Source organism: Athene cunicularia (genome assembly GCF_003259725.1).
Source record: "Athene cunicularia isolate RWA chromosome 3 unlocalized genomic scaffold, athCun1 chr3_part1, whole genome shotgun sequence".
NCBI classification, from domain to species: domain Eukaryota; kingdom Metazoa; phylum Chordata; class Aves; order Strigiformes; family Strigidae; genus Athene; species Athene cunicularia.
Genome location: NW_020799097.1, coordinates 124,092,250 through 124,104,215, shown reverse-complemented (window position 1 = coordinate 124,104,215; position 11,966 = coordinate 124,092,250).

Genomic DNA, 11,966 nt, shown 5'->3' with positions numbered 1-11,966 from the left:
CGAATGGCCCTCGGTACTTTTTCATAATTCCTTTTGCATAATTCCTGTTTCTGCATATAAAATACGGAATTATTGTTAAATCCCAGTTATAACTGTACAACACATTCACAACCGAGTGTGGGCTGAGTCACACTGTAAAGCTTTCTCTGTCCCCTCCTCCAGGCCCATTCTCCAAGGTGGCGCCAGCGTTGTTCACATAAAGCTTTGCATAACCACACCTTTGAGTTTGGCATAGCTTTTCTCTTTTTTTCCCTCAGACAGTCTTTGAGTCTTCCAGATGCTGTAAATACTAGGCTGGATGAAGAGCAGAAGTAAGTTGGCCAGTTGTGACAGGAGACAAGAGGAGGATCTTCTGTTTATCCTTCCAAACCATGGGCTATGTAGGACAAATCCACCCACGTGAACTCTGCCTGCTTAGAGCTTAAAGCCTGGGAGAGTAGATGAAGTGCAGCAAGTTCAGGGAGCAGAGACACATTTCGTAATTGCGAGCCTCTGTGCTGCTGGGGTTTAAATGGTTCCCAAGGCTGTGAGGTGGCCAACCTTGCTGTCTGCTTCAGTCGCATGACCCGATGCCATGGGGAGCCAGGGGACAATGTGTGGAGCATCTCTGGGGTGGTGGGAGGTGCTGGTTTCCCAAAAGGAGCAGCCCTCCTGTGTGTGCTGAGTGCCTGATCCAGTGACCGCCTGGTGACCCTTCAAAACCACTTCTGACCGTCCACCCTCACCAGCCTTCCAGCTCTTGAGCTGTAGTGGTGCAGCCCTGGCAGCGAGCTGCACGGTGTGTTTGAGAGGCCAGTGCTTTGTCGGAGCACAGTTTAACTTGGCTGCACTTTGTTCTGTTTGTCATTATGTTTGTTTTGACCTCAGAAAGCCCCACGTTAAACCCAGGGTTTCTAGCGAGTGCATGTTCAGCTTGGAATTTGGGTAAAAGGAAGATGACTTTAGCGACCTGGCAGGTTAAAGCCATATTGATAAAATAGTTGTGTGAAGAAATCTTCCAGAGCCCCCGATAAGCTACGTACAGGTTGCTGTGGCTCTTGGCTGCTGCAGGCATCCCCGTCACTCTGCCTTAACACCAAACTGCAGAGCAACCACGACCCTTCTGGCTGAAGAGGACTGAGCAGAAAGGTTTTCCATTTCAGATGCTTCCGTTCAGGGGTGAAACCTTGGCAGCTTGTCACAGCAGGATGTATAACCACACTTACCAGCTTATCAGCACAGGAGGACCTGGAAGGGCTGTTCTGCTGCTTGTATGGAGCATGATGAGCCCTACCAAAGGACTGCCTGATAGTCCATAAAATAGTGATGGACCACCTGGAGATGACACCTGCTTGCTGTTTTGCTTTGTTACTTGACTGGAAGGTATGCACACACATTTGGTTGAAGGCTACACTGATTCTTTCAATTTTATTTTAGCTTAAGCAACCTCCTCCTGAGCTAATATTATATTAAGGGCTTGTACCAAGATAGAGATGACCACATAAAATGTTCTTGTGGCATAACTAAAGTACTCTTCGTTGCTTCTCCTTTTGAATTTATTGCTTGTGGAGTTGCCAGGTTGTACTTGGAAACAAACTCTCACTTCGGAGCAAAGGAAGGGCACCTTTTCCCATCTGCCTGGTCAGAAGGGAAAGTATCACTCAAGCCAATTTGTATCGCTACACTGGGAATTCACATTTCCTTTCCCATGCCTGTCCCACTGCCACCTCATCTCTCACAGCCACGTGGTTCTCCCCTCTGTCTCGTGGAGGGTCTGCGCAGCCTCACTTTCCTCGCCTGCCTCCAGCTGATCCTTGTCAGAGTGGAACTGAACTGTCACCACCAACCCATCCTCACACTGGTCCCTGGATAACTGGCCGCCAGCACGGGTGTGAAGTGCTGAGTGGTTGCTGATTCAGCTTTCCCCTTGCTGTTTCATCAAAGTTCATTAAAATGTTTTCTGCATTTTAGAGCATATTAAAAAAAAAATCAAGGTCAGGGAAGGATCACGATCTTAAGTAACTTGCACTGTGTCAAACATTGTTTTATTTTAACATGGTCAGAGGATAGGAAAATGTGCTATAAATGGAAATTAAAGAGAAACAAACTGAGAACAGATGTCAGGAAGTATTATTTCATGCAAAGCATAATAAATATGTGAAATGGCTAACCAGGCAAGGAGGCTGAGACAAAAACCATCAGGGTCATTTAAGAAATAGTTGAATACTTTCCTAGTAAAGGTGTGAAATTTAAAAGGGGCATGTTTTTATGGGTGGCTGCTTCTCTCTCTTCCTAATCCTCCCTCCCCTGAATATCTAATGTTCGTGATTTTCTTCTTGATGGATCTTCGTAAACTACTATGCAAAACGAGGAAAAAGGAAAGGGCACAGGAGTGTCACTGGACAGCAAAATCATTTCTGCTTCATGAGGTTTGACATGGTCAGGGAGAGAGGATGCTCCCCTTCCCCAGACTGCTGTAATGCCCAGCTGCTACCAGGGCACAGAGAACATATTTCCCCCTTGAGCAGGACCGTGCCTTCCCACTGAGATGGTTTATGTGTGTATCTGTCCATCTGCCTCTCCCTACAGAGTTTGGAACCTGTTGGCCATTTTTGGCTGAACTTGGAGGTGAAGAGGCCTCCCATGCTACTCTGCTTTCCTTCCTTGAGTGAAGAACACAAGCACCCATGGCTTTTTGTTGTGACTCATGGATGTTATTTGCCATCAATGGTCCCACTAAATATCTGTGGTGTTGACAAACGAAAGCTGCTGCTTACGTGCTTCAGGAAGAGATTTCAAATTCCTTCCCCAAAGCCTAAGTGTAAACCAGACTTGGCCTGACCACATGGCTGGGCAGCTCCCGCTGTGGCTGGGGCCACACATGGATGCTGCCCTCCCGCATGAGTCTGGCTGAACGAACATCCCAGCACAGCCCTGTTGGCCAGAGGGGCCTCATCCTGTTTTGGAGATCACTGCTACCTACCATGGCACCAGTTCCCTTGCCTGTGTGCTGAGTCATGCCAATAGTGTGACACCAGGGCCATCACCTCCTCCTCCTTTTCTTTCTTCCTTCAGGGGAGCAGTCACATGGCAGCGTGCCCTGAGCTGTGGGTTGAGCCTGTGGGGCAGTTTGTAGATTTACTGCAGGGACACAAGCAGCTCAGCACAGCCACAGGAGGAAAGTGAGGGAGATGGGGAAGCAGTGGGAGGAAGGGCTGAAGGAGGGCCCCTGCCTGAGTCCCACCTGGGAGAAGTTTCCTTGCTCAGTCCTCAAAAGCAGACAGGGAAGGAGCTGGAACAAAACTCATGCCACACTCCAGTATCCTTAACCTCAGAAAACTCTCCTTCATACCTGCCCTGCTGCAGGTGTACCTGCCTGTGATCTACCCCATCTCCATCCTTCCTGGTTTACTAGCAACTAAAAACCACTTGCAAGTGGGAATGCCATGTGCCACCAGGCTGGGATGGGCTTGGTTTCGATTGAAGTCTGGATATTTAATCTAACATGCCTTGTGTTGGTGGAGGCAGGATAGAGAGTGTCCAGGGCAATGCTGCTCAGGCAGGAGACAGCACCCAGCGGCACCAGCAATTTCCTCTGGTCCCACTTTTGCCGGTGCTTTCCTGGGTGCCAAAGCTTGCTGAAGCCATGGTGGATTTGTCCTGTGGTGAGCAAGGGCTGCTGCTGCAGCTCTGGCACCACGTACATGACAACTCCAGATGTGCAGCTCCTCCCAAGCTCTGCTCTTTCTTACCAAAGACTCACAAGCAACAGACACACGTTGTTGCAACTTTCAGTGGGTTCTTCCTCAGATGTCACCTTCTGCACCCCTAAAATGCCCTGCAATTCATTCATGAAATCATTTCTTGTTTTCTGGGAATTCCTCCAAGTTGCCACCCATTTATGATATAGTGCTCCCTAAAATATCTGCAAGTGCTGTTGCCTTCAATCACACATTACACAATTGGCAAGCCCTGCAGTCGCTCTCTGCCTGGCAAGACGATTCCTCTTAGCACAATTTTCTTTTGTCTTGGTCCACATATTCCCAGAACTGCTAAAATTTTACAGTATTTTTCTAGGCATATCTGTGTTTGAAATAACTAATAGTTTAGGCACACCATGTTTTTCCAAATCCATGCCAAGCAAGCATTGTATTTCATAAAGCTTGGGCCATGGAGAGCAGCAGATGACAAGGCATACTTCTTTTATATTGGTGTTGATTTACTTTCCCGTTGTTCAGGTTACTTAATCTCATTTTATTTTACACTTCTTTTTTAATTATTATTATTATTAATTTCCTTTCTTACAGGTCCTTTTTTTCAAGTGTAAATATCAGAATTAACATTTGTGCTTTTATCATGTTTCGTGGGAAGGCTTTTGCTGGAGTCCATCACCTCCACATTTTACTTTTTGATAATAAACTGGTGGATATTTTGAGAGATTTTCTTTTCTGTATATCAGTTCTTTGCTATCTATCGATAGAATAAATCACATTTTTCTGAGAAGATTTCCTGATTTAGATATTTACTGACCATTTATAGATGCACAAATGTCTGAGAAGTTTTACCTAATGACTCACGCCTGCCACACATTGCTTGCGGAAATGTTTCCTTCCCCTTCTGGGGAATTTCAACAGTTTATTCATTTATTCCAAATATTTATAAAGAGGCGCTCAGTCTGTGCAGGGGACAGAGGGAGCCTTTTTAAGACTGTATCTCACGGCACCAGCTGGGCAGGGGGAACGCAGTGGTGCTTCACAGCAACCACTGATGACCTTTTTAATGTGTTACATTTCATGTGACTTGTGACCAGAGAACTAGACGATGACTCCTCACCTTGGCGCCGGACCTGTTAAAATCTGTCTCAAATTATTCCCAAATCCCAGGGAAGCAGGGCTCAGGGTTCTGTTTAATACAGCAGGGAGACCAGAACTATGCTCCTGGGCTTCTCTCACCATGTCAGGAGGTAAATGCCACAGGGAGACAGGCAGCCGTCACCATCGAAGCTTCCTCTCCTCAGTGCAACAGAATAAAGCTGTTTCAACCTGGTTTAGCCAAGCCCCACCAAAGCTGCGGATGAGTCCCCCTTTCCTTAAAAGGGATGCACATACATACACTAACAAAAATGCCTTTTCCCAGTAGCATGAATCCCATGGGTGATCCCTGGGGCCACCAGAGTCCCCAGGGGACACGATGTGTCAGCTCCCATGAAAGGGTGGCAAGGGGGATGCAGCTACAACTTCACCTAGTGCAAATCCACCTCTGAACTGCCAGTAACACTTGGATGGAAGCATTTTGGGATATCACCTGAGTTTCTCCCAACACAAAATCCATGGGTAGTAGAGGCTGCTGCTACGAAGCTTTTGTCCCAGACATAAGGGGGTTGATCACCCCCATGCTCAAAGCCCCAAATTCCTTGCCCTGCCTCCTTCCTTTTGGTGGTAGCAAGGTAGATCTCGTAATGGAAGAACTTGCAGGAAGACATGTTTGAAAGCATGTCAGAGGGAGGAGGCTGGGGCAGCCAGGGCTTGCCTTCAGCATTTGGCCCAGGGGCATTTTGTAGGTGGCCCTTAGCGTTATCACAGCAAGCAGGACCCAAGGGGAGGTCCCTGAAATGCAGTGCTGTCAAAGGACATCAGCCAACAGGGAGGTATGAAATATTTCTCCAAAGGTGTTTTCTTGTTTCTTATCTCCCCTAAGTGCACGTGACTTGGAGCTTACATTTTAATTTACTTAGGGGCTGGCTGCGCTGAAACTCCAGCACTAAGCCATTAGCTTTTGTAATGAGATGGTATTGGAGAACATGTAAAACCAGGTAATTGAGCAAATGGCATTTTTGGATGCCGGTAAGAGTCTCAGACACTTGAGGAATGATATTTTACAGGGGTGGATGGGGGGAAAAAACAACGATCACAGCACAAAACCCAAAGTCATAGTGCTTCTGAGCAGAATCTGGGAGGAAACATTCATCATTTAGGTTTGATGACATGTAATTTCTCTGCCATATTTCCTGAGCCTTCTGGCCAGTTGGCAGCCCTGGCTGAATCAGCATTACCAGGAAACTATACGATATAGTGCATTTTAGTAATAAGTGGCGATCTTTCTGCCTTTCAAATCAAACCATGTAGAGCATTAGAGTCTTCATGGCATCTCTGTTCTTGGCAGTGAAAGAAGAAAATAAGCAAAGCCACATAAGGAGGAGATGGCAAGCTCAAGCAGAGAGAGGTGTCAGATTGATCCCAGCAGCCTGCGAGTGGCTCAGGGCTCTCCCTGTGCTCCCAAAACACAGCAGCTGCCCCACCACCCTTCACAAAATATCTGGTGGCTTGGTGAGCCCTGGCCTCCTCTAGGCATCCCCTTAAAATAAATTTGCTACTGCAGAACCTCAGGACAAATCTGCATTTTTCTATGGCTGAGGAACACAGTGCGTAAAGCTAATCCCCTGCTCCAAGATCCTGTGAGGGAATGGCATGCAGAAGTACAAGGTTAAAAAATGCCATCAAAAAGCAGCGGCCGGGAACCATAAATACCTTTCAAGCAGTCCTTAGGAACATCAGGAGACAAGCAAGCAAAGCAGTTGGAATTTATAAACTTACATAATTAATTTTTCTTTGCAAGGACAACAAACATTCCCATGTTACAGCTCTCTCAGGGCCTTTGACAATCGGGCTTCTTTCTATAAATAATGTTATGTAAGTTTATACATTTCAATTAGTGCTTCTTCTAGCCTCTCACAGAACAAGGATGTTTTTACTCCAGTTTATTATTTAGGCTGTGGATAGATCATTTTGCCTTGGTGCATCTATAATGTGATTTAAATTAAGATGCTTGCAAGCAGCATAATAATAATGAAATGGTCTTTGGAAAACATTGGCAAGTTCTCAGCAGGAATGAAAGAGAGAAATGAGCTTTACATTTCAGTGTCCGACAAAATGTCTGCACGCTCCTCCGCAGGGTGAGAGAGGGATTTCTCTGTCCGAGGACACGGCCTGCAAAGGGAGAGTGGTCGTACCTGGGCTGTGCCGCAGGGCTGCCAGCAGCACGGTGTAATGGCCACGGATGGTTTTTCTCCAAAGCAGGAACATCTCTGAGTCAACCTCCAGCCCTGCAACTACAACGTGCTGCAGTCAGAGCCAGCAGAAATGCTTAACCATGACGGTTTAATCCCCAGCGATTGAAAATTAGTACAGCTCTTAACTTCAGAGGACTATTTACATGTGAGAGGTTAAATATGTTAAGGATCAGGCACAAAAACTGCAGCGATTTCATACATGGGACAGTGGTTTACTAATTTACGAGGCTAGGTCTCATCTGTGCTGCATGCTGGTTTCTGAAGTTTTATTTATTTATAGTGAGCCCATCTATGTCAGAGGGATTTCTCCATCGTGCAGCATGAGGAAAACCCTTCATTTACTCTGTGTTGCTGATCTCAGTCCCTAATGAAGGAGGTATCTTCCCTCCAGGTTATTTTTCAGTAACCTGTAGGTATGAGGCTGGATATTAAAACTAAATATGTGGATTATTTCATTTCCCTTTGCCCTTTTTTTTTTTAAAAAAAATTTCTGAAGTTTATCTGCAGATCCTACAATAACAAGAGAAAAGCTTTCTGATAGCCTTTGATATATTGTAATTCTGATACGCCAGGGGCCACATCCTGCACCCCGGGTGGTACTGCTTGCCTCTGCTCAGTGCATTGAGGTCTGCAATGAGTGTGTGTAACTCAGCAATGTGGCATGGCAAATGGCCTGTGGCCTCCGAGGTGGCTTTTACAAGCATAAATACATGTAAAAAGGTTACAGGGGAACTGCAGGGCCTGGGGGGAAATCAGATGAGCCCTGAGCACCTTCGAGAAGCCATCAGCAGCTGGATGGTGTGAGGCAGGAGCCTTCCAGCTGGGAGTGAGGCCCCTGGGTGGCTCTGCAAGCCTGACAACATGCCAGGTGGGCGCCTGCACCCAGGGGCCAACACAGAGGACACAGGGAGCAGCGGGACCAAAACCAGGGCTTGCAACTGCTGTCCTGGCAGGGTCCCCAGAGAGGTAGCGCAGATCTCCCTCTGGATAGGGCCTGACAAGTGCCTTAGAGAGAGCATCAAAACAGCCCAGTTAGGTCCCACCCCAACTCTGCAGCTCTAGGAGAGAGCTGCCACTGCCCCCCTGAGACAGGGTTACTCTCCTCACCCTGGTTTTGAACACCCTTCTGCTCATGCCACCCAAAGGATGAGCCCTCAGTGAGGATGGGCAGCCCCAAGCCCCAGTGGCAAAACACTCACTGTGTCCCCAACACTGGGCTGTAGCCCCCGTGGGCTGAGCAGGATTTTGCTACGGTGGTGGCTGCAAGCGCTTTGCCAAACTGTTGGGAGTATCTTGAAAAAACTCCAGCGCATAGTGTTGGCTTAGTTTTCTTTGCCACCCAGAAACAGCCAGCTTGGATGTCAGCACCCTTCCAGATACAGGACTGGTTTTAATTGGAGTTGCCTTACGCAAGCTGGCACTGTGAGAGTCCGAGGGAAATCGCGCAGCAGAGTCTCGTCCAAGAGATGCCTGAAGTCAACATGGTTTAGAAAAATCAAGTGACATGTGAGGACTGGCGGTTTTCCCACAGCTAGGATTTTGCTGGTGCTTAAAACAGCATCTGCTAAAAAATAAAAGCAAAATAGAAGTGATTCAGCTGAAATGGGTCCAGTACATTTTTTCCTAAATGTAAATAGTTTTCTCACCTTTGAAGAGACTCAGCTGCAGCCTCTACTGCCTGGCAGTTTTCAGTTTTGCAGCTCTTCAGGTCTTTCTTGCAAAATGCTGTGGGAAGCCTTTGAGCTGAGGCAAGGAGAGGTGTAAGGGGCTCACGTTTCCAGGACACAAAAAGGATGTTTTGCACATAGCAGGCGCTTTTTTGTTGTTTGCAAAACAATTATTGTCAGTTTCTGCTGGTATAGAAACTGAATTTCAAGTGGATTCTTCTCCATCCTCTTGCCTGTATTCTGCACTGCTGTGCCTTCTGTCTTCTGCGAGGAAAAGGAGCTTCCCTCACTGGGAGGAAAACGCTGTTAGTTACTACAGCTTTTGAAAAAGGGAGGTATGTCCTTCTAGAGCAGGGAAACCCTGACTTTAATCGAAGCGGTTCAGGTAGTAATGATTCTTACGAAATGTGAATCAATACAAGCACAATGCAGCTCTGCCCACAGCTTGCAAATGACAGCACACAATATAGCAGGGGCAAATCTTTCTGCCATCGCTATCCTGCCCCACTTTGCCTGCAAGAGCAAGCTGCAACACTCCAGGAAAAAAGTGCTGATCTGCAGGGCATGAATGAATGTGCCAATCTCTTCAATTTGAGTGGTTTTGCCAAAGCTGAACATGCCACTCGCATCTCACCAAGGCACAAGGGGATCTCACCAAGGCAAGGGGAGGTGCAGCAAAACAGCCCTGTCGGTTGCTCTTGCTGCGCTGGTTTAGATGTGTGTTGTCGGGGGGAGAAAGCAGGGAAAATCACTTTGTGAGGAGACCACTGAAATGTTGCGTTCACGTCGCTGGCAAGCCTTGCTGACAAACCTTGCCTACCCTGGGAGAGGCTCTTTGCTTGGCTGAATTACAGGCTCAGAAATTTGGGTGGGAAAAAACAGGTTCATTCCTGGAGGAACTGAGATGCTCCAGCTCCAATTGCATGTCATCTTTGTGGTTTTATTTTTTCTTATCTTCTGTTTTTGAAAATCAGGGTTGCTATTGAAGTGCTTGCATGCTGCAAGAGCAATCTTTAGGCTCCTGTTATTATTTAAATTTTAACCTCTTATCTTGTGTTCTTATCTTCCTTGACCACAGCACACTCAGGTTAGTCCCATGCTTTCCATGTGTCCTCTAGCCACACCAGTCTGTCCACAAAAATCAGATAGACCTGTGTCCTAGATAAGCTTTGGTTCATCACAGAATATTCATTCCAGCTGCACTGGCCTTATGGGAACGTCTGAGCCAGGAGGACTAGGTGAGTATTTACAAGAGGGAGGTTGGGAAGTGTTTCAGTACATGTGTGCCTGCAGCTAGCAGCATTTTTGGCCCAGGTGGTGGGTGTACACTTCGCAACAGGGACCGAGGTGCTAAGAGCCGTCATTAGTATTACCGGATGCAGTGTGAGGGGTCTGGGCCGAGCCCTTCCGTGATGTAAACGACTACAAGCCGTGCTGGATTTACAGGTTCTCCCTGTGGAAAGGAGCTGGTTGGTGTTTCTGATGAGAGGGGTGCTGGTCCCCCATGGTGAGCTCCTGCAGGGGAGGAGGCACTGACCGTGTTCACAAGGGTGGCTGAAAGTAGGTACCTGGGAATCCCGAGCAAGATTCAAGGGAAAATCCTGTGTCTGACACTTTCTGGTAGCTGGGGGAGGATGTGCCTGCAGATGCTGTCATGAACCCAGGACATGTGGCAGGACAGGACACACTGCAACGTGGCTCCCCTGGGAGAGCAGCCCACGGCCGGGCCCCCATCTCACTGCAGCCTGTCTGTGTCTGACTTCTCTTGCGCTTGCATTGCTGCTGTGAAACAGGAAGAACAAGATAACCTTGAAGATTTTATAACCTGGGACTTGTTCCTACTTCTCCTTTGCTCCTGGCAGCGTGCCAATTATTAATTAACAGCCAAATGCTAGAGAAAAGGCCAGGTACATAGCTCATTTCCACAGCTGTAAACCAGTAGCTCCCCCAAGTCAGCTTTTATTCCAGTGAACCCAATTGCTGTGACAGCAATGAATAAATAGCCTGAAAAAGATAGAAATTATTTTGAACTTGATAAAAAATGAGAGTTGAATCCTTTTAAAACACTTTTCTGGCTGTCGTGCATATCACACTACATATGGAAAAACTCAAGCAACAAGAATTCGTGACACTAAGTGACACAACACCAATGCCCTGAGTGCACAAATACCCTGTAGCCAGCCCCTGAGAAACATTTGATGCTCTGCAACTCACGGGCAAGGGCTGTACACTGGGTCAAATAATTTGCATCATGATGCTGAGTGAAGGTGGTATTTTTGAATATGTAGGCAAAAAAAGTTATTCCAGATTCAGGTCAAATTAAAGTGTATATGTACCACTGACAACATCTGCAATCAAAAGCATTTCCTCTCTTTCTTAAAAGAAGGAAAAAAAATTTTCTACTGTGTCTGTAACAAAGCACAGCTTTATAGACCTGAAACATGAAAATCCTACTTCCTTTCTAATGAAACAAAGTACAGAACAACTTTAACATCAAATTTTTCAGGGCTTCCTTATTTTCACCCAAGCACAACCAGCCATCCAGGAGAGGTTGTACATCTGTGTTTAGAGGTGGGCCCCCATGTCCTGCTTCACCCTACTGTGCATGACGAAGGTGGCCCAGGGACTGTACTGCCTGACAGTCACGCTGGCTGCTCCATTATCAGTGCTTTAAAAAGTGTATTTTAAAGCTCTTTCCTCTGACACCCACTACCTGTTTCAACACTGGATACCATATCCTCTTTCCCAGCAGGCCCTGTCAAAGCAACAACATCAACAACAACGAAAGCTTAGGAACAGCATGTCTGGGTGCTGTTAGGAACTGGTTCCCATTAAATTAATGTATAAAATTATATCAGGTCATGAAATGGGATATTGGGCCATTAGGTGGATTTGCATCCTCGCTTGACATTTTCTTACGTCTTGGTGGCTGTAAGCAACAGGGCCTGCTGAAAAGGGAGAAAGAAATAGAAATAAAACACATAAAAATTTGAGAGTGACTGAGGTGCCTCTAAACAAGATGCTTCTAAACTGACATGGGCTTAACGTGATGCTACACTAGCCAGTGTGAGCAGAGAGAAATGTAGAAAGGAGTTTGGTTTAAATAAGGTGGGCTGTCTTCAATGAGGGCTTCCTGGCTACCTCGCTTTGCAAAGGAGTTGGTTAGGTGTGTTAGCCAGCATGTTCACCTTGTTCCTTAAACCACAGTGGGGACAGGGACGTTCGGGGAGGCATCCTGCCCCCCCCCCCCC